The 26,454-nt window shown below is 50.3% G+C and overlaps 2 long non-coding RNA genes across 2 annotated transcripts in view; one reads left to right on the forward strand and one right to left on the reverse strand.

The window, feature by feature from the left end:
- LOC131835961 (uncharacterized) overlaps positions 1–26,454 on the forward strand; it is a 41,709-nt gene that overhangs the window by 1,744 nt on the left and 13,511 nt on the right. The window lies entirely within an intron of this gene.
- Positions 6,457–8,626, reverse strand: LOC131835960 (uncharacterized). Its single transcript, XR_009355428.1, has 3 exons — positions 8,552–8,626; positions 7,659–7,749; positions 6,457–6,643 (listed from the first exon to the last, which is right to left on the reverse strand). It is a non-coding gene; the product is annotated as an uncharacterized LOC131835960 (long non-coding RNA).

Genomic DNA, 26,454 nt, shown 5'->3' on the forward strand with positions numbered 1-26,454 from the left:
TCTAACAAATGAAAACAGGTCTCTCTTGGTCCTCTGGCTGGCACTGTAGGGCCTCGCAATTCTCTTCCCTGGCCATAGGGGCCAGTTTTTCCCTCTCCAAAGAGGTCTATAGACTCCATCTACCACCACCTCTGGCCCTACAGCCCAACTCAGCCTATTCAGCCCTGACCTGAGGGGACCAGTCCCAGGAATCAAGGTGCAGTGTGACATTGGGCCACCCATTGCCCCTCTCTGGGCCTTTGTTTTTCCCCCTGTAAAAACAAAGGAGTCCAGGGGCCCCAGGTGGCTCAGTGGGTTGAGCCTCTGCCTTCAGCTCGGGTCATGATCTCGGAGTCCTGGGATCGAGCCCCGAGTCAGGCTCTCTGCTCAGCAGGGAGCCTGCTTCCCCCTCTCTCTCTCTGCCTACCTCTCTGCCTCCTTGTGATCTCTGTCTGTCAAATAGATAGATAAAAAATCTTAAAAGAAAACAAAAACCAAAAAACCCCACAAAGGAGTCTGGCCACTAGTTGTCTGGTCTTCCTTAGCTCTGGGGTTCTATTCAAGAGGTGATAGGCTATTTTCAGGTTGTCTTGATTTGGGCTTCGGAGGAGGCAGGGAAGCTGGTCAGAGCAGTGCTGCTGATGCCGGGACGGAGTTGGGAGGTTTGCAGGGATGACGGTGGGGCTGCTTTGCTGGAGCACGTCAGTAGGTTGTGTGTGTGTGTGTGTGTGCGCGCGCGCGCATACACGTGTGTGTCCAGGGACTGTTGGGGGAAAGAGCCCACCTCAGGGAGTAGATCTATCCAGGGGAGCAGGAACACAGGGCCAGGAGTGGGATGCTTGGTTTATAAGGCGCACTCTGGGCCCAAATCGGACTTCCTTTGGAGGCTGGAGTAGAGAGGCAAGTTGTCTGTGACAGGCCTCTAGGGGAGGGGGTTGGGGAGGAGGGTGGAAGGGCTGGGGTGAGTGGCTCATGGAGCAGAGAGGGTAGCGGTTAGGCTCAGAGAATCTGGAGGCAAATCTAACTTTGCTTCTCAGCTCAGCACCGGGCAGCTGAGTGTTACACACACGTCCCAGAACATCTCTGAGCCATTTTTTCATGTATAAATGGGGATACATGCTTCCCAGCATCACTTAAATGTTAAAAGGCATGATAGACGTGTTTTCTGCGGTGCCCGGCAGGGAGAAAGGCCCCAGTAAATGGTCTTGTCCTCAACACTATCACGTTCTCAAGGCTGAACCCCACATAGGGGGGTGTTCTGGGTGAGGCACAGTGCCTGGTGGGCTGACCAGGGGTTTCCATGATCTGAGGGCTTTGTTTGTTTGGAAGATGCCCCAATCCTGCCATGCTGTGGGCTCTGCAGGGGCCAGGCCCCTCTGTCCCCGCTGCAGGGGACCTCTGCGTCCTAGAGCCCCACTCACTACCCACAGTGTGGACTTGGAGGGCGGCTGCTAGCTTGGGCCATGAGAACAAAACATAGGGCCTTTTGCCTTTGGGTATGGATGGTTAATGTCCATAGTCCACTTCACTTCTTGGAGTGCCCAACCTTTTATCATAAAAATGTCCAAACATGCAGGAAAGTTGGAGGAATTGCACATTTCCCACTGTGTGTCCGCTGAATGTCTGCTGAGGCTCTCTTTTACTTTGCTTTGCTTTATCCCGGTCTCCTCTCTGCCGGCCAGCCAGCCAGCTCCTCTGCTTCTCCCATGCCTTCCCAGTAAGGTGCCAATGCTGGGTCCCCATAGCCCTAATCACTTCATAGGCATCTCACCAACTATATTTGTTTCGGGCTCTTTTCTCTTCGAGGCAAGATCTGCTCCCAGTGAAATGCATGCATCTCACATGCACTGTCCTGTAAGTTTTGACAAAAGCGGTCGCGTATTGCCAAACCACCACTTCCCGACTCTGAGTCGCTGCATCCTCTGAGGGATTTGGGGGAAATTCCTGCAGGTCTGAAGAGTGGGAATCCATGCCTTGTCCTGCTGAGCTCTGGCCGCTTGGAAATGCTGAGCTACATCTATGGCCCGCCTCAGCCTGTGCCCAGAACTTGACCTATACGTTTCCGTGTCATCTCATTCTCCCTTCCCCTGATCTCCTTGCCTGTTATTTTTAAATCCTGAGGTATCTACAGCTCTGCAAGCTGGTTCTCAGATCCTTTTTCCTGGAACAAGACCAAAGAAGTGCTACATAAATAACCATATTGGAATCTGCAGGAGCTTTCAATGGTTTGTGGTATCCGAATATGGGAAATTGAGGCTGTTCCAGTACGTTTGGAAGGAATCGCCACAGAGCATGGACCTGTGTGTATAGTGTGCATGTATGTATAAACACACACACACGCGCGCGAATAGTCTTTGTGGTCCAGATGCTGGCACTCACTGTGAAACTGCCAATTCTAAACCCAAAGGGGCCAGGACCCTTGCAGAGGTCAGCACCTGCAAACAAGGCCTAATGATGATGGCTGTTCTGGAACCAGGCTGCCCGATGGGCCAGCCCTTCCCTTCTGGAGAGCTCTTTGGCTTGAGCTCATCTGCTGAGGCTCCCCGGGTCCTGCCTGGCATTTTCTCCCCCAGCTCCACTCCTGGGGCACCCTGGGGCCAGCTGTTGAAGACCCCAGCTGAGCAGGTTCTAGTTCCGCGAGGGTGGAGAGAGTGAGGACTGGAGTGGGGAGAGTGGGAGACTCTCCGCAAAAGTGGGAGAAAAGCCTCCATCCCTTTTCCTTGCTCTGAACCTTGTCGGGTCTGTCTCCCATAACCTGCATCACCGACCTCACCTCATGTTTACTGAGAAGGCTGTTTGATCAGAGTCTGTCTGCACTAGACTCTAATCTCGTCTACTTTCATTCACGACTGACTATGATTTGTTGAAGGAATGAAGGAATGAAGGAATGAAGGTGTTTTGGGTTTTGCCTTCCTCCCCACACGGAGGGTGTGAGAACAAGTTCAGGGGATCGTCCCTGGGCAGGAGAAAGCCTGGGCTGGGGATGGTGTCCTTGAGGATGGACCTCAGGGCTGCTTAGAGAACCTCATTGGGGAGGCGGCACCAGCTTAGGAAAGGGGAGCCTAGGTCCTTCCACAGGGAGCATGTCAAGGAACGATGCTGGTGACTCCCTCCTGAGGAAGAAGTACCCACGAGACCCAATGATGATGATCTCAGAAAGTTTCTCGAACAGTAGCCAGGGTGCCAGTGAAAGATTCTTCTTCTTCTTCTCCTTCTCCTCCTCCTCCTCCTCCTCCTTCTTCTTCTTCTTCTTCTTTTTCTTCTTCTTCTTCCTTCTTCTTCTTCTTCTCCTCCCCCTTCCCCTCCTCCTCTTCCTCCTCCTCCTTCTTCTTCTTCTTTTTAAGGTTATTTATTTGAGAGAGAGAGAGAGCATAAACAGGGGGAAGAGGGAGAAGCAGGCTCCCCCATGACCTGGGAGCCTGACATGGGGCTCGACCTGGGGTTTGCTCCTAGGACCCTGGGATCATGACGCAATCCAAAGGCAGATGCCTAACCGACTGAGCCACCCAGGCAGCCCAAGACAGTGGAAGATTCTAAGACATGTGTGTGTGTGTGTGTGTGTGTATAGTATAAAAATAATATATGTGTAAAAATATATATAACTTCTAAGTTTAAAAAATTACATAGAAAATACCCCAATAGATTCACATACAAAACAATGGCAACCATCCCTGAAATAAATGGAACAAGAATGGGTTTCTCCTCGTCTCCTTCTCCCACTGTCCCTCCTGAGATGCCCATTTCCGACAACTGGCCACATCTCTCCCTGTGTTTCCTCTGTGTTTTCGTACAAATTAGGTACCTATATGTATAGGTCGCTTTGATTACTTACATCAGAGGAGATAGATAGGTAGAAGCGTTTGGCAGCCTGCGTTTTTTTCTTTTTATAGTGTATGTTGGCGATCTTTCTGGATCAATACACCCAGTGCCAGCTTATTTGTTTTAATGCCTTCACAGTGTTCCATTGGGTGGATGTTCCCTAATTGATCTAACTAGTGCCCTGTGGGGGAACTTTCTTTTTTTCCCGATGCTTTGCTCTCACCAAGAGCACTGCAGTGCATGTACCTGTACATGTAATTTCATCCCTGCCTGTGCACATCTAGTCCTAAAAGTGGAATTGCTGAGTTAGTTGTGACTTTGATGGGTGTTGCCAGCTCGTCCTTCATTAGAGATAAGCCTCATTCTTTATAACCAGTTATATTCAGTGTCAACATTTAACCAGCGTAACTAGAGAGAGATGAGAACAGAACCGTGGCTCAGTAGGTGGGAGCCAAATTGGCCTGTGGCTGGTGGCTGGGGAGTGACTTGGCACACGTGGGGAGCTCAGTGGTGTATTTGCTCCAGCTAATCCCTGAAGAAACCATCACTGGTCCAGAGCCTTACAGTTTACAGAGTGTATTTCTGTGTCTAATAAGTCTCCCTTAACCCTGTTGAATGAGGAAGGACAGTATCACCTATTTTCTTTTTTTAAAAAGATTTTATTTATTTATTTGACAGACAGCGATCACAAGTAGGCAGAGAGGCAGGCAGAGAGAGAGAGAGGAGGATGCAGGCTCCCTGCTGAGCAGAGAGCCCGATGCGGGGCTCGATCCCAGGACCCTGGGACCATGACCTGAGCCGAAGGCAGAGGCATTACCCACTGAGCCACCCAGGCGCCCCAGTATCACCTATTTTCATCCCATTCTGTGGATGAGTAAACAGAGGGTTGAAAGAGTCACACTCAAGGGACCAGCACGCTCAGACTCTGAGACTCCAACTTTCTGGCATTTTTCTACTGTTTCAACTGCTTTCTCCTTTCTGTCCAGGTCACTTCCTGTGTCTCTCCACTCTTGCAACCCTCTCTACACCAAATCCTCCCCAAGTAATGCTGCTTTCAGGATGAATCCCCAAGCCACATTCTCAGACTCCAGCAGACCCCGGAATATGTAATGAGATGAGAGCTGGTAAGGACCTGCTGGAAATACACCCCCGAGCCTGTCCCTAGGGTGAGAACTGATGGATTCTTTTTTTTTTTTTTTTAAATAAGATTTTATTTATTTATTTGACAGAGAGAGATCACAAGTAGGCAGAGAGAGAGGGGGAAGCAGACTTCCCACTGAGCAGAGAGCCTGATATGGGGCTTGAGATCATGACCTGAACTGAAGGCAGAGGCTTAACCCCTGAGCCACCCAGGTGCCCCAAACTGACGGATTCTTATTGCTCAGACAGGCTCAAGGACAGATGGTAGGAGCTGGGCTTCTTCTACCCAGCCTCTTCGCCCTCCAGGGCCAGAAAATTCATTATTTAAGTTTGAAGAATAAATAATTGGTTGGGGGGAGATGCATAGGTTAACACACGTGGGGAAAAGCAAAAGACCTAAGTTATAAAGGTACTTCATCATGCAGAACCCGTTTAGGTTTTTAGTGTGTGCAGTAGACCCTCGAACAATGCAGGGGTTAGGGGCACTGACCTCCGAACAGCCAAATACCCATGTATAACTTTTGACTCAATAGTTAATAATAGCGTACAGTTGATTGGAAAGCCTTAGCAATAGCATCAATAGTCAGTTACTCCACATCTTGTATGTTACATGTGTTATATACTGTATTCTTATAATACAGTATGCTAGTGAAGAAAATGTTGTTAGGAAAGTCATAAGGAAGAGAAAAGAGTGCTGTTCTGGGTTTACTGATACTGTTTACAAGATGAATAATCTGTCCATACCTACATCAGTAGTGTCTTACGTGATGCAAAGTGCTGTAAATGTTCGATATACCAATGTGAGGCACCAAAAATGAAAAGATAATGTCTGATCTGTGCTCATGTGCATAAGGCTTGATAGATTTTAACTTTGTAATTGATGTGTACTTTACGGTAGACTAGTATCCACATCTATTTTATGCATTCATGACATACCTAACTTTCTTAATTTTTTCGATATTTCTAGGCTACTTGGTTCAACCGATGTTTCTCAAATTGCCACAAACTTCCAAAAATGTTCTCATATATTTCACTGATAAAAAGCTGTGTATAAGTGCAGCCACATTGTTCAAACCCATGTTGTTCAAGGATCAACTGTAAATGTGTTTTATATATATATATATATATATATATATATATATATATATATTTTAAAAGATTTTATTTATTTACTTGACAGACAGAGATCACAAGTAGGCAGAGAGGTAGGCAGAGAGAGAGGAGGAAGCAGGCTCCCCACTGAGCAGAGATCCTGACTTGGGGCTCGATCCCAGGAACCTGGGATCATGACCTGAGACAAAGGCAGAGGCTTTAACCCACTGAGCCACCAAGGCGCCTCTGTAAATGTGTTTTTAACCAATTTCTTCCCACCCTTTTCCCTGTTGTATTTTCACTCAGACGTGACCGCCCTGGGTATCCAGTTTTGAATCCTGTTGTCTTTGTTTCACTTAAGATCATCCACATGTCCCATATGCTTTATGGTAGGCAGCCTCTAAGATGGCACCGGGTGATCTGGATGGGGTTCCAGACACGCTACCCCAAAACGAGGCACCTTGCCATATTGAAGAGTTTAAGCTGAGTCTGAGAAGACAGCAGGAGCAGGAAGATCACTCTGACCTTCCCTCTGCCCCTCTCCCCTGAAACAAGTCAGAAACGCTCCTGAGAGAGATGCCCTCCCCGTCTGGGAAGAAAGGGCCACCATTATCTGCAAAGACAGAAACACCACGAAGAATCTGAACAAACAGGTCTTGCTAAGTTTCCCCCAGTTTACTACATTCTCTGACCCATCATACTCCTATGAAGGGATGCCTGCCCACTCTTCATCATACCTAGCATAGAAATACTCAGGTCTGTTTTTTTTGGTCTTCATTTCCTTAGGAAGGCTCCCGTGTCATATGAAACTTATATTAAATACATTTGTATGCTCTTCTCCTGATCATCTGTCCTGCTCAGTTTAATTTTCAGAGCCAGCCAAGGACACTGAGGGGGGAGGAAAGCTTTCCCCTGGTATTCACATGCTAGTGTAACCCTCTCCTCTTGAACCTGGGCTTGACCTAGTGACTCCATTCTAATGAACAGAATTAGAATTAGAGTTGAAATATTCTAATAGGATGAATAGAATATAGCAGAAATGAGGGGAGGTCTCTTTCAAGATCAAGTCACAGAGGCCTGTGTGCCTTCCAGGTTGTTCACTTGCTCTGAGGGAAGCCAGCCGCCATGTTGTGGGCTGTTCTGTGGAGAGACAGTTGAGGACCCGATGTCTCAAGAGCCAACAAGGACCTGAGCCACATGAGTGACCTGGGAGGTGGATCCTCTCCCAGCCTCGCTTTGAGGTGGACCGCAGCCTCCTGAGGAACACTGACCCACAGGCTCCCAGCTGAGCCACAGAAACTCTGAGATAGCAAATGCTTGTTAAGCCACTAAGTTTGAGGGTAATTTGTCTCTCAGAAAAATTTTCCTTTTGTGGCTGTCTGGGCTGTGTTTTACCTCTCATTAATACAAAATTAACTTTAGTATATATCTTCCTGTGCAATGAGTCTTTTCCAAATGTAGCATTATTTCCAGAGGGTGACTCCATCAGGGAGACGATGGAGGTCAAAATTAAGACATGTATAATTTTCCATCAACATCCCCAAGTTGCTGTCCTCCGAGGAAGGGGTGACCGAATGGGGTCATTAGTAGTGCCCTGGTCCCCATTTCCACACAGCTTTAGCCAGTACCTTCCTTAGTCTTCCTGATGAACAGTGTTTCCAGCAGCGATCCGGTAGTAATCAGACCTTCCCCGCCTACCTCCCATGGTTATTGTCCAACCTGAAATCAAAATCATGTCAGTCAAAAGTCCCCTGGCTTCCACATGGTGCTCTGTAAGACTAGGAGAGGATATGGTTTTTGCTTAGAATCACAGGACTTCTTGGAGCTCTGCTTATCCCAGCCTCGTCCATTTTATAGGAGAGGAAGCAGGGGCCCAGAGATGGCCACGGGTCATCCGCTAATTCATGGCAGGGTGAGGACAAGGTAACCCAGGTCCGTTGCCTCCCTGCTTCAAGCTGTTCTTTTGGACTCAGCTTCCACCCCTCACATCGCCTGAACCAGATCGGCAGAACTGTAGGTCTCTCCTGCATTCCCTGGGGATCCAGAAAATTCGCACATTGAAGAGAAGCTCACTCCAAATCCTTTCTCCCTTTGCTGCTCCGGCTATCCGACAATCCCCTTCCCTCATTTCCACTCCCCCTGTGGCTCTCCCCGGCTCACGCCTGCATCTCAAGGCTGGTTGGCCCTTTGGCTCCAGCCTCCTCCTCTCTCCAAGCCCCTCTCTTAGGCCATGAACCCCAGCCCGATTGTTTCCATCCCCCTGTCCCCACAGCCAAGAAAACAGGAAGTGTCTGAGTCACCCGTTGTCCCCTGGGCTTCGGCTGTCTGGGCCCGAGTTCTGGAGTCAAGGAAGGACAAGTAGGGAAAAGGTTGGCTTCACAGATGACAATTGTCTTGTGGAGCCCCAAAATGAAAAGATAATGTCAGTTTTCCAGCACTGCCTTCCAGCCTAGGGGACCCCAAATAGCCCGTGGGCTAGGAATCTCCCCAGCTCTTCTTGGGATAAAGGTAAGAGCACTACCTCAAGGTTTGGAGTTGAAGAGTTGTCTCTCTCCCCGCAGCTGTGGACCCTTTGGCTTGTCCGGTGGCTCTCAAGCTTGGTTATTTATTAAAATCACCCAGACTGTTTTAAAAAAGACTGAACCCTGGGCTCCAGCCCCAGAGATCCAGGTTTAATTTTTAAAAGCTCCTCAGGTGATTCCAAAGTATAGTCAGGCTTGGGAAACTGCTCTCGGAGCCTCAGTTTCTCTCCTGTCCCATAGGGCTCATGATGCCTACTTTCCACAGCTGCTGAGAAACAAGGTATCCTCGGTGTGTTCAGGCACATTGAAAGGTAAAGCACTAGTGTGAGAAGTCTTTCTGTGCCCACCTGTGGGAAGGCTTGGGTGGAAGTGGGCTACCCCGAGGGTTCCCTTGGTCTCGAGAACCCAGGTCAAGATGGTAGTGGCAAGACACCGATGAATGTGCTGAAGAGCACAAGCAAAGCCTGTTTCCCGTTCCCCAGTGGCTGCGCTCCAAAGAGCCCAGCACCTGGGCAGAGGAAATGCAGGGGACAAATAGCAGGTATCACTCCAGGCCTGGCCCCCAATGAGCTGCTGGTCCAGTGGTGGAGAAGAGCAGGCAAGCAAAGGCTCCAACAAACACAAGGCAGAAGGATAAAAGCGTTCCAAGAGCAGATAAAAGCTGACAATGAGATGCGTTCTCCCTGGAGGAAGTAAGGAAGACTTCCTGTAGGAGATGGCATCTACACCAGGGGGCTCATGCAGGGTCTGAGAACCCCAGACTGAGGGAAATGCAGGAACAAAGGCAGAAAGGTGGGAAGGAAAGTGCATTCAAGACTTCCCATGGCCACCTGGGGGCAAGAGAGAGCGGAGAGGACAGGAAAGGCAGGAGGCCAGTCATCTGGGCAGAGGCCAGCCTTCCCTTCCAGCCCTTTTCCCTTGGGAACACAAGTATATACTGTATGATTCCATTTATGAAGAAGTACATTTATTTTATGGCATGATCTGATCATATTTCAAATATCTTTTTTTTTTCTTCAAGTGTCTGTTTTTGATATTGATGGTTTCTGCTGGCCCTTGGCTATGTTGTCTTGTCACCTGTGTGCCTTTTTTTTTTTTTGAATTTTAAATTTAAAAATTATTTATAAATTTATTTAAGTTGTTTTCTTTTTTTAAGATTTATTTATTTATTTGAGAGAGAGAGCATGAGCAGCAGGAAGGGCAGAGAGAGAAGGAGAGAGAATCTCTAGCAGACGCCCCGCTGAGTGCAGCGACTGATCATGACCTGAGCTGAAACCAAGAGTCGGACACCACCCAAGTGCTCCATTAAATTTCTTTAAGTCTTTGTACCTGGTTGTTTTTTTATTGTAGGTTGAACATTTGTTTGAAACGTCACCTTTGGATATTACTTGACACCTGAAGTGATGTCACCGTCCTTTCGTTAGGTCCTTCCGTTAGCATCTGCCAGGCACCTGGGGCACTGGCAGTCTCGGATCTCGGTAGTTCAGTTTTCCAGCCTAAGACTTCGTGCCCCTCCCCACCCCCCGTCCCTCGGGGAGTTCAAAGCCAGAGTGTAGAGCTTACAAGGGCCAGTTTGCTTCTGGGTCACCTTGACTCTGAAAGTGTAAGCCTTTGGATTTCCCTGTCCTGAATGGGGGCTAGTTTCCAGTTCTGTGCCCTGACTTCTGTTCCTTGACCCCCTCCCGGCTCTCAGAGGCTCTGCCCAGCTTCCTGGTCACCTTCTCCTGATTGGCCAACTCCACTGTGGCCTCCCGATGCTGGTCTCACTGGCCAGGCAATTTCCTGATATCTTGCTAGCTCTCTGATGCTTTTAAGATTACTTAATCTCTCGTGGCCAGTTTTTCTAAGTTGCCTTCAGTAGCAGATCTGGTCCAGACATCTGCCTTTAGTGAAAATAAAGATCCTCTTCTAATTTGATTCTACCATGATTGTGTTCCTGCTTAATTGTTTAATCCTATAATTGTACCTCTTTTTCTTTTAAATAAAAAAGATTGATAGTCAACTACATATACTTACTTGTGTTTTCTAACAATACAAAAAAATGTTCAAAACAATAATACCAAGATGAATTAAAAACAGGGCATGAGCCCCGCACCCACCTGATGTGATTTGTCCTGGGTCTGTGTGGTTCTTTGGGACCTCACTCCCTTCTATCCTCAGGCTGCTGGGGCTGTGCCCCAGGGCCACATCCTTCTGTCGAGGTGATTTCTTTCAGAGGAAATAAATCTGGGGGCACCCTTCTAGACTTTAAATTTAGTTTTCAAATCTTATTCTAGTAGCATTAAATTTTAACAATCTCCTTTGAGACATCTTTGAATAAGATGGCCATGGGAAGTCTTTTTTTTTTTTTTTTTTGGCCATGGGAAGTCTTGAATGCACTTTCCTTCCCACCTTTGGTCCAGTTTATAAACTTAATCAAACATATTAAAATATTTTATTTTATACATATATATGTGTGTATATATATATATATTTCCCCCCCCCACGCCCAATGTAGGGCTTGAACTCACAACCCTGAGATCAAGAGTTGCATGCTCTAGTGACTGAGCCAGCCAGGAGCCCTTTAAAATATTTTAACCTTTATTCAAAAATTAGACTTCTTATTCCAGTAGTCTAATTTCTGACTGAACCAACAAGAGCTTTTGTCCTCAGTATTAAGTAATCTTTATAAAACTGTCAGTTAACCTTATAAAAAAATAAGAATTAAATAATAAAGATGAAAATATGGTGAATTTAAAGTTCTCTTACATGTTCTAATATGATGCATAAACTCATAGGATGCTCAGTTTAAATTATTCAGTTATATACGTTCAATTAATAGTTCTAAGGCTGTTGCTCTAAAAGACCACATTACCTTATCTATTACAAGCATTATAGAGTAACAAATACACATTGTTTACCTCAACATAAAAATACCAGTGGTGGGCGCCTGGGTGGCTCAGTGGGTTAAGCCGCTGCCTTCGACTCAGGTCATGATCTCAGGGTCCTGGGATCGAGGCATCGGGCTCTCTGCTCAGCAGGGAGCCTGCTTCCTCCTCTCTCTCTGCCTGCCTCTCTGCCTGCTTGTGATCTCTCTCTGTCAAATAAATAAATAAATAAATAAAATCTTTAAAAAAAAAAAAATACTAGTGTCAGGGTCAAGTAGCCCACATCCTTGGGTCCAAATGTTATACACACTTCCCAGATCTTCTGGTGCAGTTTCCTCCCAAACAGGCAGCCTGATTGGTTTTTGTATTTGACACTTAAGCTAGGTGTGATAGGCAGGATAAGATCCTCCCTCCCCAAGGGAGCCGCAGCCTCATCTCCAGAACCTGTGAATATGTTACCTTACATGGCAAAAGGAGACTTTGCAGGTGTGATTAAGGTAAGGTCTTGAGATGGGGAGAGTAGCCTGCATTATCCAGGTGGGCCCGGTGTAATCACAAGGGTCCTTATGAGGGACAGGGAGCAAGAGAATCAGAGAAGGAGGTGATAGCCAAAGCAGAGACTCGAGTGATGTGATCGCTGGCTGAAAGGGAGCCAGGAGCCAATAAATGAGAGCCACCTCTAGAAGCTGAAAAAAGGCCAGGGAACAGATTCTCCCCTAGAGCCTCCAGCGGGAATGCAGTCCTGCCAACACCTGGTTTCAGCCCAGGGAATGTCATCTGGGACTTCTGACATCCAGAGCTGTAAGATAAGAAATCTGTGTTGTTTAAACCCACTAAGTTTGTGGTAATTTGTTACAGCAGCAGTAAGAAACTAATACAGTATATAAATATAAATCTTCACTTAACCCTAAGATTTCTGAGTTCAGTATCAGCCTAAGGTATGCAAAATCCATTCCATTGAATTTTAAGGACTTTTAAATGATGGCAGCAACAGAATTGATTATAAAGATAAAAGGAAACTACACAATTGTGTTTGCCCAGCACCCTCCACTGGAGATGGGAAGCTCTGTTCCTCACTGTCCCTCATTCCGTGTGGCTACGAAGTAAACACTTACTGAACATGATTGTTTGGTTTTGTTTCTAATCAGACAGATTCATGTTCTACAGTGGACAGTCCTAGCTTCTTGGAATGTGTTTTCTGCAGCTACTGGGGCTTTTTGACATTCAGACACCTGAAGACCATTGTAGACGCCATTTCTATCAGTGATTATATGAGACAGGTCCCCAGGACATGGGTGGTGACAGCCGCAGAGAACAATCATGATGTGGTGTGGTACGTGCAGGGACAGCTAGTCATGTGGAACCTCTTCCCATCACAGAGGAGGGAGGGTGGGAAGGGTTGGTCAGGGCGACCTGGGACACAGGGGCCGAGAAGGGACAGCGCACGGACTGAAGTTGATGGCTGGGAAACATGAACAAAAGGTTGCCATGTCTTGGGGACCCTTGGTGGGGAAGTGAGGAGACCCAGGCTGGAGCTGGTGGGGATCCCTCTGGAGCCTAGCCCCATCCATCAGTGTGGATTGACGCAGGCTGGGTTTCAGACCCAGGCCTGTCTGTGCCTCAGTTTCTTCATCTAAGCAGTGTTATTCATGGTAGAACCTTCCTCTTCACTGGGAGGCTGGAGGCCCCTGGAAGGGCAGGGAGGACAGCGTATGTTTAGGGAGGTAAGTCTGACTCTAGCCAGTGGAGCCACTGGGGACCTGTGCCCCCTCACTTTCGAGGACATCCTTTGTCTGCTCTCCCCTCCTCAAGGCCTGGGCCCAGGCCTTCACTTGCACTGATGACAAACCTGGCAACCAACCTCCGGGGAGGGGTATGTGGGGACTCCAGACTAAACTGGACAGATCAGAGTCTGAGGGGGTGACAGCTCTGGGAATCTGATTCCCAGGGACTCTGGAGCCTCGCTGGAGTTCATAACAGACTCAGAGCTTGAGTCTGGGTCTGCATAGACTGCCCCTGACACACCCCCTTTCACAGTCAAGCTCATGCTTCAGGCCCAGTGCTGGTTATAGTGTTATTCTCCAGGTCTGCTTTCCCCACGGTGTCTTTGGGGTTTAGAAAGAATGCCCAGTTACATCTTAATTCCAGATGAGCAACCTTGGCTTTTTTTTTTGTTTTGTTCCAAGATTTGCATGGGACATACTTGCACTGAAAATATTACTTGTTGTTTATCTGAAATCTAAATGAACCAGGCATCCTATATTTTACCTGCTAACCCTACTGCCCAGGCCTGAGGCATCTTTCCTAGTTGTTGAGACACGCTCGTGCCCCCGGTGGACACACTGATGTTTCTGCCTCTGCCTGGGAGGTTTCCCACCTGGGCCCAGAGCATCACTGGCGGAAGTATCCAGCGAAACCTTGCAAGGAAGGGGTGGCTGCCTTGAAGAGTGACTGGGAAGGAAGCCTGGAAGATGCCCCCATAAAGCGGGCCAGGCTGAGAGACGTGCTTCTAGGCTCTGACTCCCTCTAGGCTCCCATGGAAGGGGGAGAGGGTAGACACCACCGCTGCCCTCCCCTGCCGCCTGCCCACCCCTCTGCCCAGGTCTCCAAGATGGTGGGAGGGCTCAGAATTAGTGATGGTGATTCTGGAAGTAGTTCTGGAAACCGACAGGGCAAGACAAGGAGGGATCCAGATGGCTCTGACATTGAATCATCTAATCCAGACCGCCTTTGGGCCTGTTTCCTGGGGAGAGGGGCTGCTGGCCTGCAGAGGGCGCCCTCGCCCCACGGTGCCGGTGGTGGTGGGAGACACGCGATGAGTCTAGAGTGAAGCTCAGGCCCAGGAGGAGGACACCCACCCAGGTCAGAGGCTCATAGTCTGTCAGACCCACTACCTCCTGATATAAAATATTGTGGATGCCCTTTTTAACCATCCTGAAATGAAATTCACACATATTACCACCACCCAGAGACAAATAAAACACAAATGTATGGCTTTAATTGTAATAGAAAGGAAAAATGAAAAGACAGCAATTGAGAATAAAATGAAATGTATTTCAGTCTGTAAACATTTAGGCACGGCTACACTAGGAAGGCCTTGCCATGTGTAATTAATTACCTCTGGCTTTTAACTGTAGACAGAAGTACTGAATGTGACAGGTCAGTTGCAGGTGCGTTCAGGGTATTGGCTCAGCTGGATAAAATACCTGCCAAGATTTTCTGGAAAAGGTAACAAAAAAGAAAATCAAAAGTTTATATTTTTAAGTAATCTCTACCCCCAACCCAGGGCTGGAACGCAAGACCCCAAGATCAAACGCCACACGCTTTTTCCATCGAGACAGCTAGGCACCCCTGAAAAAGGAATATTTCTTGATAAAATTCCAAACTAAACCAAGTACAGGTCTTCCCTGGATTTATTTAGTTGTCCTCCTAGAAAATCTGGTGTATGCTTTTCAAGCCATACAATACTATATTTTGTGTTTATATGTAAAATCGAGTTAGAGTCTGGGTTTAGAGATTTGTAAGTAGGGCTTTCACCGATAGGGCTCCTGAGACAGTTCTTTGTTGTGGAACCATCCTCCTGCCCACCCATGGGGCCCTGCTGCCCCACCACTACCCACAATTCTATAAAACGTGTCCTGGAGCCATACGTGCTCTGTCAGGGTCAGCATAAGGAGGCCACATGGGGAACCCGGAACCCCCAGCCTCCAGCTTGGCTCCCTGCACTGGAGCCTGGGCCCACGGCACCCCCAGTTTACAGATACTCTGAACTCCGGTGGAGCTCCTGGGGTCTGAGCCAAACACGGTGGCCCTCAGGTTGTTTGGGGTATAGGGGGAGGCAAAGGAAACAGGATGGACTCCCCTCTACGTTCCCTCCTTTCTAGGGACTCTGTCTGGAACGGATGGGGGAGGTGATAGCCTTGCGTCCAGTTGTGGTGGACAGGGTGACATGGCTCCCAGATCCTTCTCCCAGGACTCGTTGCCAGCTGGTGGGACTGCTGTCCTTCCTTCAGGGATGGTCCCAGCTGCGGAGTTGCTTCCCTAAGGTTGCCCCCTCCTCCAGGCAGCCCACATCCATGGACTTCCTAAGCAAGGAATCTAAAGGCCTGGCCATCTCAGCCCCGGCTTAGAATACCTCTGAAAGGCCCAGGGGCTCCAGGGCCTCCCAGGGGTCTGACCTGTACCACAGCTCTGCTTCTTCCCCTCCCTACTCCTGCTCTGTCCTCTCCTTTCCACAGGTGTAGATCCCAAGGCCTCCTTAATAAACTCCTGTACCTTACTCCACCTTGGAGTCTTCTTGGAGAAGCCAACCTGTGACACCCCGCAACGGGCCGTGCTGGGGGATTGTGGGACCCACCCTGGGAAGAGCAGCACAGGAAAGGGCGGGACCATTCCTGTTGCCGGCATTTGGGAGGGCCCCGTTTCAGTCAGGGGCCTCCAGAGAAGAGGACCCAATAGGATAAGTATAGATAGATAGAAAGAGATCTAATACGAGGGACCAGCTCGTGCGCTTGTGGAGGCTGAGGAGTTCCACCACCTGCATTCCACAAGCTGGAGGCCCAGGGAAGCTGGTGCTGGAGTTCCAAGTCCAAAGTCAAAGGCCCGAGAACTGGGGAGCCCACGGTATAAGTCCCAATCTGAGTCTGAAGGCCCAAGAACCAGAAGTGCTAATGTCTGAGGACAGAGAAGACAGATGTCCCAGTTCAAGGAAAGAAAATCCACCTCTCTTCTGCCTTTTGTTCCATTCCGACCCTCGGATCGGAGGGTGGCCGCCCATCTGCGTGAGGGCGCCCTTCACTCCGTCTCCATGTGCCAGGCTCTTCCGGAAATGCACTCACAGTCACACCCTGAAATAATGTTTGACCAGCTGTCTGGACATCCCTGAGCCCAATCGAGTAGACACATAAAATTTAGCCATCTCAGCCCTCCTAGAGGAGGTGGGCTGCGGGCCATCTCGAAGGACGGTTAGGACTTGAAGAATCGGAGATTGGGAGGGCAGGAAGGGAATTTCAGCTGATCACCGTATGGCGTGCCCTGTGCCCTGGAGGTAGGTACTTGACTTATACATTTCACCTGAGTGGGGAGGCTGGCCTGGGGGAATGGCAAGGCGTGGAGCTCTGCTGGAAGAGAAGGCTGCGTTGAGTTGGAACGTAGGCTTTGTATGGAAGGCAATGGGGAGCCTCAGACAGGGAGAGCTGCTGCAGGATAGACATTTTCAGTAAGGTCTCTGTGGTACCAATGCATGTTGTGTTAGAAGAGTTTGAGGCTGTTGCTAATGTCTGAGATCCCATAAGTCCTGCCCGGAGCTGTGGCCATGGGGCCGCCGCACCCAGGAGATGACTGGGTGAGGCGTGGGGGGAAGGGAAGGAGGGCCCCCAGCCCAGAGCTGAGCTTGTGAAGGACGGTCACTGGGCAGGTATGCATGGCTGCAGGGGACTGTATGGTTTTTCTCGGATGGGGGTTGGGGGAAGTGAGCCTTCCTTTGCAAAGGGTCCGCCTGGGGACCATCAACTGTGAGGACCCCAGTCCCCGTCATGGGTGGCTCAAGGGGAGGGCAGGGAGAACAAGGGCTGGTATATCAAGGTAACACTAGCTAATGTAACACGCAACACCCCTACCCCGACACGTGCCCCCTCATTTCAGTGCCTTAACACAAAACAATGTTCCTGTGCGTTTGCCCTAATGCACGTGTTTCTGGGTGGCCGGTGACTCTTCTCCATGGTGACCAGCACTTTTCTAACTTGTGGCTCTGTTAGCTCCAAGGTCCTCAGTGTTCCTTATGTTCAATGGGTGGATGAGGAAAGAGGGGGCACACCTTAAAGGCCTTGACCAAGAAGTGACACATATCACTTCTGCTCTTATTCTACTGGTGAGAATGCTAGATGCAAAGGTGCCTGGGAAATGTAGTCCATGGTGGGGCAGCCACTTCCCAGTGACAACTGTGTGTGGAAGAGGGGAGCCGTCTTGGGTCTGCAGGGAATCCTGTTGCCTCATCTGGCCGTGGGCCCAGCAGGAGGAAACGCCCCCTGTCTCCAGTAGGCTTCCAGAACAGGTTTACACGGTGAGTGTTGAGGGCACTGCGTGTATCTTGTGGGTGGGATCTGCCCACAGTAGGCTGGGGGGGCTGGTAGGGTAGGTGAAGTGTGACCCTGCTATGCTCTGTTGTGCAATGTGGCAGTTGTGGGCTCTATGTCCATTGTGTTGGTTTTCTGTTTTTCTGTGCATTTCCATTGCTGCGTAACAAGTGAGCAAGTACTCAGCAGCTTAAAACAACATGCACAGATTCGCTTCACAGTTCTGTAGTCTAGAAGTCCAGGTGGGGATGGTTGGGGTCTTTGCTGAGAGTCCTACAAGGCCAAAATCAAGGTGTGGCTGGGCTGGGCTTGGCTGGACTCTTCTCCAGAGGCTCCAGGGAAGATATGCTTCTAGACTCACTCAGTCTTCCTCACAGGCAGAATTCAGTTCCTGGCAATTAAAGGACTTCCTGCCTGTTTCCTTGCTGGCTGTCAGTGGGGGGTCGCTCTCCGTTTTAGAAGCCACTTCCTGGTCCTTGCGTGTGGCCCCTTCACTTCCAAAGCCAACAACCATATGTCAAGTCCTTCTAGCGCCTTGGAGCTCTCTGATGTTCCCTTCTGCCACCAGCGGAAGAAAACTTGCTTTTTTTGTTGTTTTGTTTTTTAAAATTTGTATGTATTTGAGAGAGAGGGAGAGGGAGCACAAGCAGGGGGCTGGGGAGAGGGAGAGGGAGAAGCAGGTCTCCTGCTGAGCAGAGAGCCTGATGTGGGGCTCCATCCAGGACCCTGGGATCATAACCTGGGCCAAAGACAAGTTGAGCCACCTGCCACCCAGCCCCCCAGAAAACTTGCTTTTAAAGGGCTCAGGTGAGTAGATTAAACTGCCCAGATAATCTCCGTTTTGCCATACACCATAATCATTAAAGTGATATCTCATCATATCCATAAGTACCACCCATACTTAGAGGGGAGGGGATCTGACAAGGTCAAGGGTCAGTGGGGATCATTCTTAGAATTCTCCCTCCCACAAGGGCTGGGTCCAAATGCCCTTGATCCTAGTTTCCTCCTCTGCAAAGTGCAGATAATTGTATCACATGACCATACGGTGAGAATTAAATTTATTTATCCATATATATGAACAAACATTTGCCAAGCACCTTCTCTGAGCTGGGGGCCGCTCTGGGCACTAGGCATCCAGATGCAGACATGACAGGCAAAGGTGACATACGGGAAGGGCCAGCAGCACGACTCAGCCTGTGCTTGGGCAGCAGTCATAGAGTTGCTGGCTTGGGGCTGACGTTTCATCCGCCATCCCTCTCCCCCTGCCGCCTGGCACAACCTCTCACACCCTCCCCGGGCCCAAGAGCAGACATCTCCTAACTGCTGGGAGGACAGGCTGCCTCCCCTGAGCTCAAGCATGCAAAGTGGTGGCAGCCGCAGCGCCTCTGTCCATCAGCTCCTTCCAAGGATGCAGAGAATTCATCTGCAGATGTCTCCTGAAATATTCAAAGTGATTAAGACAAATACCTACTAACTGTCCACGATGGGCTGTGCTTCCTCCAGGCTGCCCTCCCAGACTACCCACAGCGAGGCATGGTCCCTCTTGGGTGACTACAGTCCAGCCTGCTTCTCTCCTGCAACATGGTGTCCCCCGCCTCACCCTGTACCACTCCACTGGGGGGTCATATCTTACCGCCATTCCTGGTCACTGGCTAAAGGGCTGCCTGGAAGAGTTGTCTGAGGGGGCAACTGATTGAAGACCTGTCAGTTTCAGCCTTGGCCCCTGCACCCCCAACCCTAGAGAAAACCGAGGCCAGTACAGAGGCTCTTGCTTTCAAGTGGTGGCTCTAAAGTCCTAAGCTCTCACCTTCCTCTCCCTGTGAGTCCGACTTAAAGGGCTCCTTTGTGCACATCTGCCTCTCCCCCCACCCATCCCGCCCCAGATGCCCTTCTCGCCTGAATATTCAGTTCCAGTCCTAATTCACTGCCCGCTGTCACCCAAACTCAAGGACCCTCACCATGTCTCCCGTCCTAGAAAATCCTCCCTCCACCCCGCCTCACAGATGTCTGAGGAGTGAATAATTGATGGCGGTTGATGAGCAGAGCAGGAAGAGGGCTAGTTTGAATCCTGGCTGTTCCTCCTGGGGTTGATGGGGAGGCTCTGTTCAATGTGGTGGGGGCCCTCAGAGTGAGCTGGGGCCCCATAGTGATCCAGACACTCTGCAATGGAAAGCTGTGGGGTGGCAGGCAGGGACTGCTGACATGGGCATCTGAGAACAGAGAAGGCTCCTGGACAGGAGTCAGATTGAGAGACATGGCCGAGATGAAGCTTGACTCTCAGAGAGGAGGGTCACCTAGGTACAATGGAGGTCCTCGGGTTGTCACTGGGAAAGGAGACTTCTTGGTTCTGATCAAGAGGGCCATGGAGGAAGAACTTTTTTAATTTTTTTAAGATTTTATTTATTTGTTTGACAGAGAGCATAAGCAGGGGGAGCAGCAGGCAGAGGGAGAGGGAAAGACAGGCTCCCCACTGAGCAGGGAGCCCAATGTGGGGCTCGATCCGAGGATCCTGGGATCATGACCTGCGCTGAAGGCAGATGCTTAACTGACTGAGTCACCCAGGCGCCCCAGGAAGAACAGTATTTAAAAGGGTGGAGAATTCACGTTTACTATTCTTTCCTGTGAGATCATGAGCTATGCTTTGGGAGCCTTAAAACCTCGGAGAACACGGCAGGGGGTCCTACAGGTGACCTTGGCTGGTGGGGACCACAGCCTAGGAAACATGGATGGGTTGCTTATACACAGATATGAGCTCTGAAGGACATGATGTCACTGGCGGGGGGCCCCCTCTTCCTCTAAGAACAGGGGCTGCTGCTAGGCCTTAGCGGACACTCACAGTTAGAGATAAAGAAGATGTGCCTACGTCCGCATGGCACTCATCACCTTTCTGGGGACTGTCTTTTCTTTTCGGCCCGGAGAGTAGAGAGCAGACCCAGCAGAGAGGATCCCTGAGGATGTGCGGGTTCTCTGTGACAGCCCAGCGCGAGAGGCTGCTGACCTCAGGAAGCAGGAATGCAGGCTGTCTGAAATCATGGTGATGATGGACAGAAGGGAAAAGGCTGCATTCTTTCCTCGCAGAGAGCTGCAGGCGTGAGCACACGTGTGTGTATGCAGGCGTGTGTGCATGGCAGGAACCCAGGAGAATGACATTCCAATGGCTGAGCTCCAAGTCAGCTCCCAAGAAGATGTAAAATTAAAAAGACACTTTTGGTCTTGCTTCCTGCTGGATTCCCAGTGCCCTTGAGAATGACCAGCTGGCTGCCTGGAACTCGGACTGAGACAAGGTGGGCAGCGCCACTGGCGTGCTTAGCCAGGGCTCCTGTCCGGAGTGTCTCCACCAGGTAGCCTGCCCTTTGCCCAGAGGCCTCCTGAGGGTCCTTTTATTTTGTGGCTCTGCTGTTCTCGATGTCTAGTCTCCATCCCAAGCTCTAAACGGAGTGTTGGCCACGTCCCAGTGGTGGGGCAGGTAGATGGGAGCGGAAGGCGTGCTCCTCTTCTCTGAGGGCAGGTGGAATCCGGGCTGATCACCGGTGCTCACGCCCAGGAAGCCAGAGTACAATCCCGTGGTCCCACCTAGCGATAAGACAGGCTGATGGTGCCTGGCTCATAGACAGGGATTCTGTTATTAAAGGAAGAAAATGACAGTGGATTCTGGACAGCAGTTAGCATTTTGTCCACAAAGCAAGAGGTGGATTGGAGGCTTGTGTGGAGGCAGGGAGGCCATGTAAGAGGCTACTGTAGTAAAATCCAAGTAAGGAGCCGTGGGGGCCTGGACCAGAGGGTGGCCACTGGGGAGAGACCACAGTTGGAAGAATTCAGGAAATATTTAGGTGGTAGAACCATAGCATTGGGTATTAGTTAAATATTGAGGGGGAAGGAGTAGGAGGGCTTGGGGCAATTTCTGTAAATCCGGCATGGAAATTGGGCACATTTATTTGGCAAATGTTTATGGACTTGATCCCACACGGCAGGTACCATGCTTGGAGAAGTGTGGCACTAACTCTGTCCTCATGGGCCATTGGAGGAGAAAGATTCACCCCCAGGAAACAAGGCAGGGGAACTTTCAGATGCTTGGAAACCAGTTAGGGTGGACAGTGGGTGGACAGGATTTCAGGGGAAGCAGAATTTGCCGTTGGGCATGGGGCTATGTGGTAGGGCTGAGCTCTCCCAGAGGAGGAGGCAAGCATTCCAGGTGAAGAAGCAGAAGGACCCAAGACTTGGAGGTGGCCCACATTATCAGGAAAATCTTTCTAGGGATGGTTGTGGGCACCCTGGTGCAGAGCAAACCCTTTGGAACCAGATGGACCCAGGTTCAGATCCTGCCTCTGTACGCACGTGTTGCTGGTGGAGTCATAGTTGGGTCAGTCTCCACCACAGACTATTTGGTATTATTTATGGGAGCTATAATCACACCTATCCCTCAACCCAGCAGTCTACTTCCAGGAATTTATCCTACAGATAATACCCATGCACAGGGGAAGCAACGCACACACAGGCTGTTTATTGCAGCGCTATTTTTGGAATTGCAATAAGATTAGAAATAACCCACATGTCCATCCATATAGGATTGAGTAAATAAATGATGTATTTATGCTGTGAAAAAGAAGGAAGTTCCTCTCTCTGTACTAATACGGAAAGATTTCTAAGATCTGTTGTGGGTGATAAAAGCAAGGCACAGCTTAGTGTGTAGGATTTACTACCATTTGGATAAAGAAAAAAGGCGGGGAGGGAAGGATATCTCTCCAAATATATCTGTGTATTTTTTTTTATATTTGCGTGTATATGCATGGATATCTGGAAGGAACACACAAGATGTACCCTGCAGGACAGAGAGTTAAAAGACTGAGCAGCGCCGTTGGCTGGCACACTTTTTACTGCACTCTTTTGTACGTTTGGAATTTCGGATTACGTGAATCTATTTTTTTTAAAAGATTTTATTTACTTATTAGTGAGCACGTGCATAAGTGTGAGTGGGGGTGGTGCAGAGGGAGAAATAGATTCCTGGTAGAGTAGGGAGCCAGATGTGGGACTCGATCCCAGGACCCTGGGATCATGAGCTGAGCCTAAGGCAGATGCTTTGCCAACTGAGCCACTCAGGCGCTGCCCCTCAGATTATGTGAATGTATTATCTATATCCTCATCCTGCTGTTCGATAGCTGTGTGGCTGTAGGCTAAGCCCTGGCTGGCTTGCCCACTGGCCAATACGAGCTGCCTACCACAGACTTAGCGGTGTTCGGGAATCAGGGTGCGGTACGTTCAACAACTCTTCCTTCCGTTTCCCCGGCCAGCCAAGACAGGGAGCTCAGGAGAAGGAGCAGGTTTGGAGGTGCAGAGCGGGAAGCCAGTTCTCCCCAGTAACTTTGGGCTTGGCGAACGCTTTCTATAAAGGGCCAGGGAGTGATTATTTCAGACTTTGTGGGCCACTCGGCATCTGTCCTGTCCGCTCAAGTCTGCCGGTGTATCGTGAAAGCAGCCACAGACACGCTGTAAACTAGTGCGCCGGGCTGTGTCCCAATAATTTAGGGATGCTGAAATCCAGATGCGATACAATTTTCATGTGTTGTGACATTTTATTCCTCTTTTGATTCCCCGCCCCCAACCATTTAAAAATGTAAAAGCATGCTTAGCTCAGCCTGTATGAGCACTGGTGGTACTTCGTACTTGAGCTGTAGCTTGTGGACATCCCACCCACCCCTCTAATGATCTGATTACCAGAAAAGGGACCACTGGCGCTCAGGCCTTCCTCCGGCTGGGTTTTTGTCCCCCTTCCCCCCTGACACCAGTAGCCACAAGGCTAACACCTGCCCCTCACTGTTTGGATGCTTGTCTCCAGAATAGAGGGGGGGTAAGGGCAGGACCTGGCCGTTCCCTGTTAAGTCTTGGCCCCTTCTGAAGACCTGGTTCATTCTTAATTTTTTTAAATTTATTTTTAAAGATATAATTATTTATTTTAGAAAGAGAGCGTAAGTGTGTGCCTGCATGAACGGGTGGGGGGGATTATAGAGGCAGAGGAAGCGGTTGAGAATTTCAAGCAGATCCCCGCTGAGCAGGGAGCCTGATGTGGGACTCGATCCCAGGACCCTGAGATCGTGACCTGAGCCGAAAGCAGATGCTTAACCAACTGAGCCACCCAGACGCCCTGACATGGTTCATTTTTAAATAAGAAATCAGCCTTCCCAAGGGCCTGACCTTTCCAAATCTGGCCAGAAACTGGGCTCTCTCTCGAGGCAGGAAGTGGGGGCAAAGTTTGGCCTCCAAACACTGCCCTTCTTATGACCAGTTCTCCACCAGTTCCAAACCTGCCTCTGTGCCGGTCCTGCCCGGGCCAGCTCAGGTGGTGGCAGGGCGGGTAGGGGAGGAGGGGAGACCTGCCCGGGCTGCTGCAGGAGGCTGCAGTGTCATCCCCGGGGCCTGCCTTCCTCTGGGAGACAGGGGGCTGGGAGATTTTCTTTGAAACCTGCCTCCCCGTGTGGAGGGGCTCAGATGAGCGGAAATGCTTGGACTACTCTCCAGAGAAGCTTCTTTCAATGCTAGCTCCTCTTTTCTCTGTTCGCTCTTTTCGATGGGTCTCCTCTGCCCGGCCCTCTTTTCTTCCTCTTCTCCCTTGACCTCCGTTTGTTTCCTTCTCCCTGTAGCTTGTGGAGCTACACTCCCCTCAGCGTGGCCTGAGTGTTGCTGCCGAGCCCATGCTCAGACAGCTCCCTCCTCAAGGAAGCCCCGAGTCCCTTTCCCCACCTGGATGTACTTTCCTTTCAGAGAAACACCACCTGCTTCTCTCTCGCTTCTCTCTCTCGTGGTGGCCTTCTGAGAACCACGGCCTGGATTTTGTGCTCCCCAGACGGGGACTCCAGTAGTACCTTGACACAGGGGGATCGTGCCTGTTGGAAGCTCCACAAGGGACAAGCAAGTCATGTCCAGGAAGTGGCAAATGGGCTGCCCTTTTTGGTGGGCGAGTCAAAACCCAGATGTGTGCTATGGGTGCCCAGAGGAAACCAGGAGGCTGGCCGGGGCATCTTGGACTCAGGAGGACAGCACCATGGGCTCTTGCAATGCCAAGCTTTGAACCCAGCTCTGCGACCCCGTGGGGTCCCTGCTGGGAGCTGCCACCTCCTGTTAGGGGCCTTGGGGAATGTTGCTGGAGGAGGGGGCTGTGTCTGAGCTGGATCTCTCCTCTTCTCCTTTAAGCACCTTGGTCCCTCTTTTCCTCTCTTTGCCCCCCTGAGCTAATGAGCTGAATGCCCCCGCTGTAAATGTCTGTGTCTACCTGTTTCTCCCTTGAATGGCCAGGCTCCTGTTGGCTCCAGAGGAGCATCCTGGGAGAGGTGGCCAGCAGATGCTAGATACTGGCCACCTGGAGGCCTGAGTGCACCTGCAGCTGGCCCCTTCCCCACCTGGGCACTGGGACAGGGCAGGGGGCCCAGCCCACCTGCCCGTGGCTTCGGACACTAGCCCCTTCCACTCAGTCACTCACAAAATGTGTGTGAGTGTGCAGAGGGGACTGGGACTGAAGGAGGAGTGGGGCCGCCTGGGGCACAGGGCTGATGGTTGGGGTCTCCAGGACCGGTCTGGCATAAAGGGACATTCATTCCTGACAGGTGTGTGCTGGGCTTAGGCCTGGCCAGGTCCAGCCAGAGCTTTCAGCAGGACTTAATCAGGCCTGAGGTGGGCCCCTCCCTCCTGAGAGCTGGAGTTGGGCTCTGGCAGGGGTCACTGGAACAGAGCTTTCTGGGGAGCAGAAAACCAGCCCAAGGCACCTGACCGCAGAGCCAAATCACCTGGGTGACCAGGGGTTGCGTACAGGGTGCTCATGGTCCAGATAAGAAACTGAGGCCCCACGTGGCATGGAGCGTGAAGACTGATTGAGGGCCGGTCTACGCAAAGTAGCTCACTGACGTGGGCCTCTTTTACAAATGGAAAAATCAAGGTCCCAAAGCTTCATGAGCCTGACAGAGGCTCAGGGCAGGGGGGTAGCAGGGTGGGCTTTCCCACCCCAGGATATTGACGAGGCTGTGCCTTTCGATGGGGGTCCTTTTTCCCTCAGCTTCTCTACCCTTCCCTCCGGGCTTTGTCTGACCGAGTTTGGGGACAGGGAGGGGGATATCGGAGTGACCTGGTCAGTGTAACATGTGGGTATTGGGCCAAAAATTGAGGTGAGCAAGAAATTTTATTTTTCTATCCTTCTATATACTCTCCATTGCAAGCCCTCTCTGGGGAGTGGGGGAAGCAGAAGGGGTCACAGTGTGAAGGTAACTTCAGGCAGCCCTTCCCCAAGGGCTGGTTTCAACTTGGTGGGCAGCTTGCTCCTCACATCGGCTTCTGTCAGGGACCTGAGGATCCTTCTGTGTTTCTGAAGCCTTGGTGAGACCCAGAAATCTCTGAGACTCGCTTATAAAACTTTCTATAGATTTCTGGACATCTCCTCCAGTCTAGACAGGCTCCCCCAGAAATTCTCCCTTCTAAGGGAGGCTCTCCTTCATGCCTGGCTTCTCAGGTACAGCTCGAGCTTAGAGTTTCCAGGGATGTCTCAGATTTCATCAGTGGGTTCCATCATCCCTTTTCTGTGTGGCCCATGGCTTTGGTGGGCAGTGAGGGATGTGGGGAGGTTGTCCTCTGGACTGACCACCAGCGTGTGCTGCTCTGCTGATGGGGGCAAGGCAGCATGTTGTGAGGGTCCCTGAGGGTCGAGGTAGTCTTCCATTCTCTTTCTCGGGGGGCATGTGCCATCATCAGTCAACTGTGAGTCCCCAGGGCCATGGGGGTTACTGTGGCCCAGCTGGGTTCCAGGAACCTTCTGGGCCTCTGGTTTCCCTGACCAAGCCTAGCCACAAGGGGCAGACTGGCTGCCCTGAAGGAGAGTGGGCAGTCTTGGTTTGCCCAGAATTATGGGGGGTGGTTCTCAGGACGAAGGAATTTCAGTTCTAAAACTAGGATAGTATTGGGTACTGGGTAAACTGAGGCAAG

Source organism: Mustela lutreola, chromosome 7 (genome assembly GCF_030435805.1).
Source record: "Mustela lutreola isolate mMusLut2 chromosome 7, mMusLut2.pri, whole genome shotgun sequence".
In the NCBI taxonomy this organism is placed as follows: domain Eukaryota; kingdom Metazoa; phylum Chordata; class Mammalia; order Carnivora; family Mustelidae; genus Mustela; species Mustela lutreola.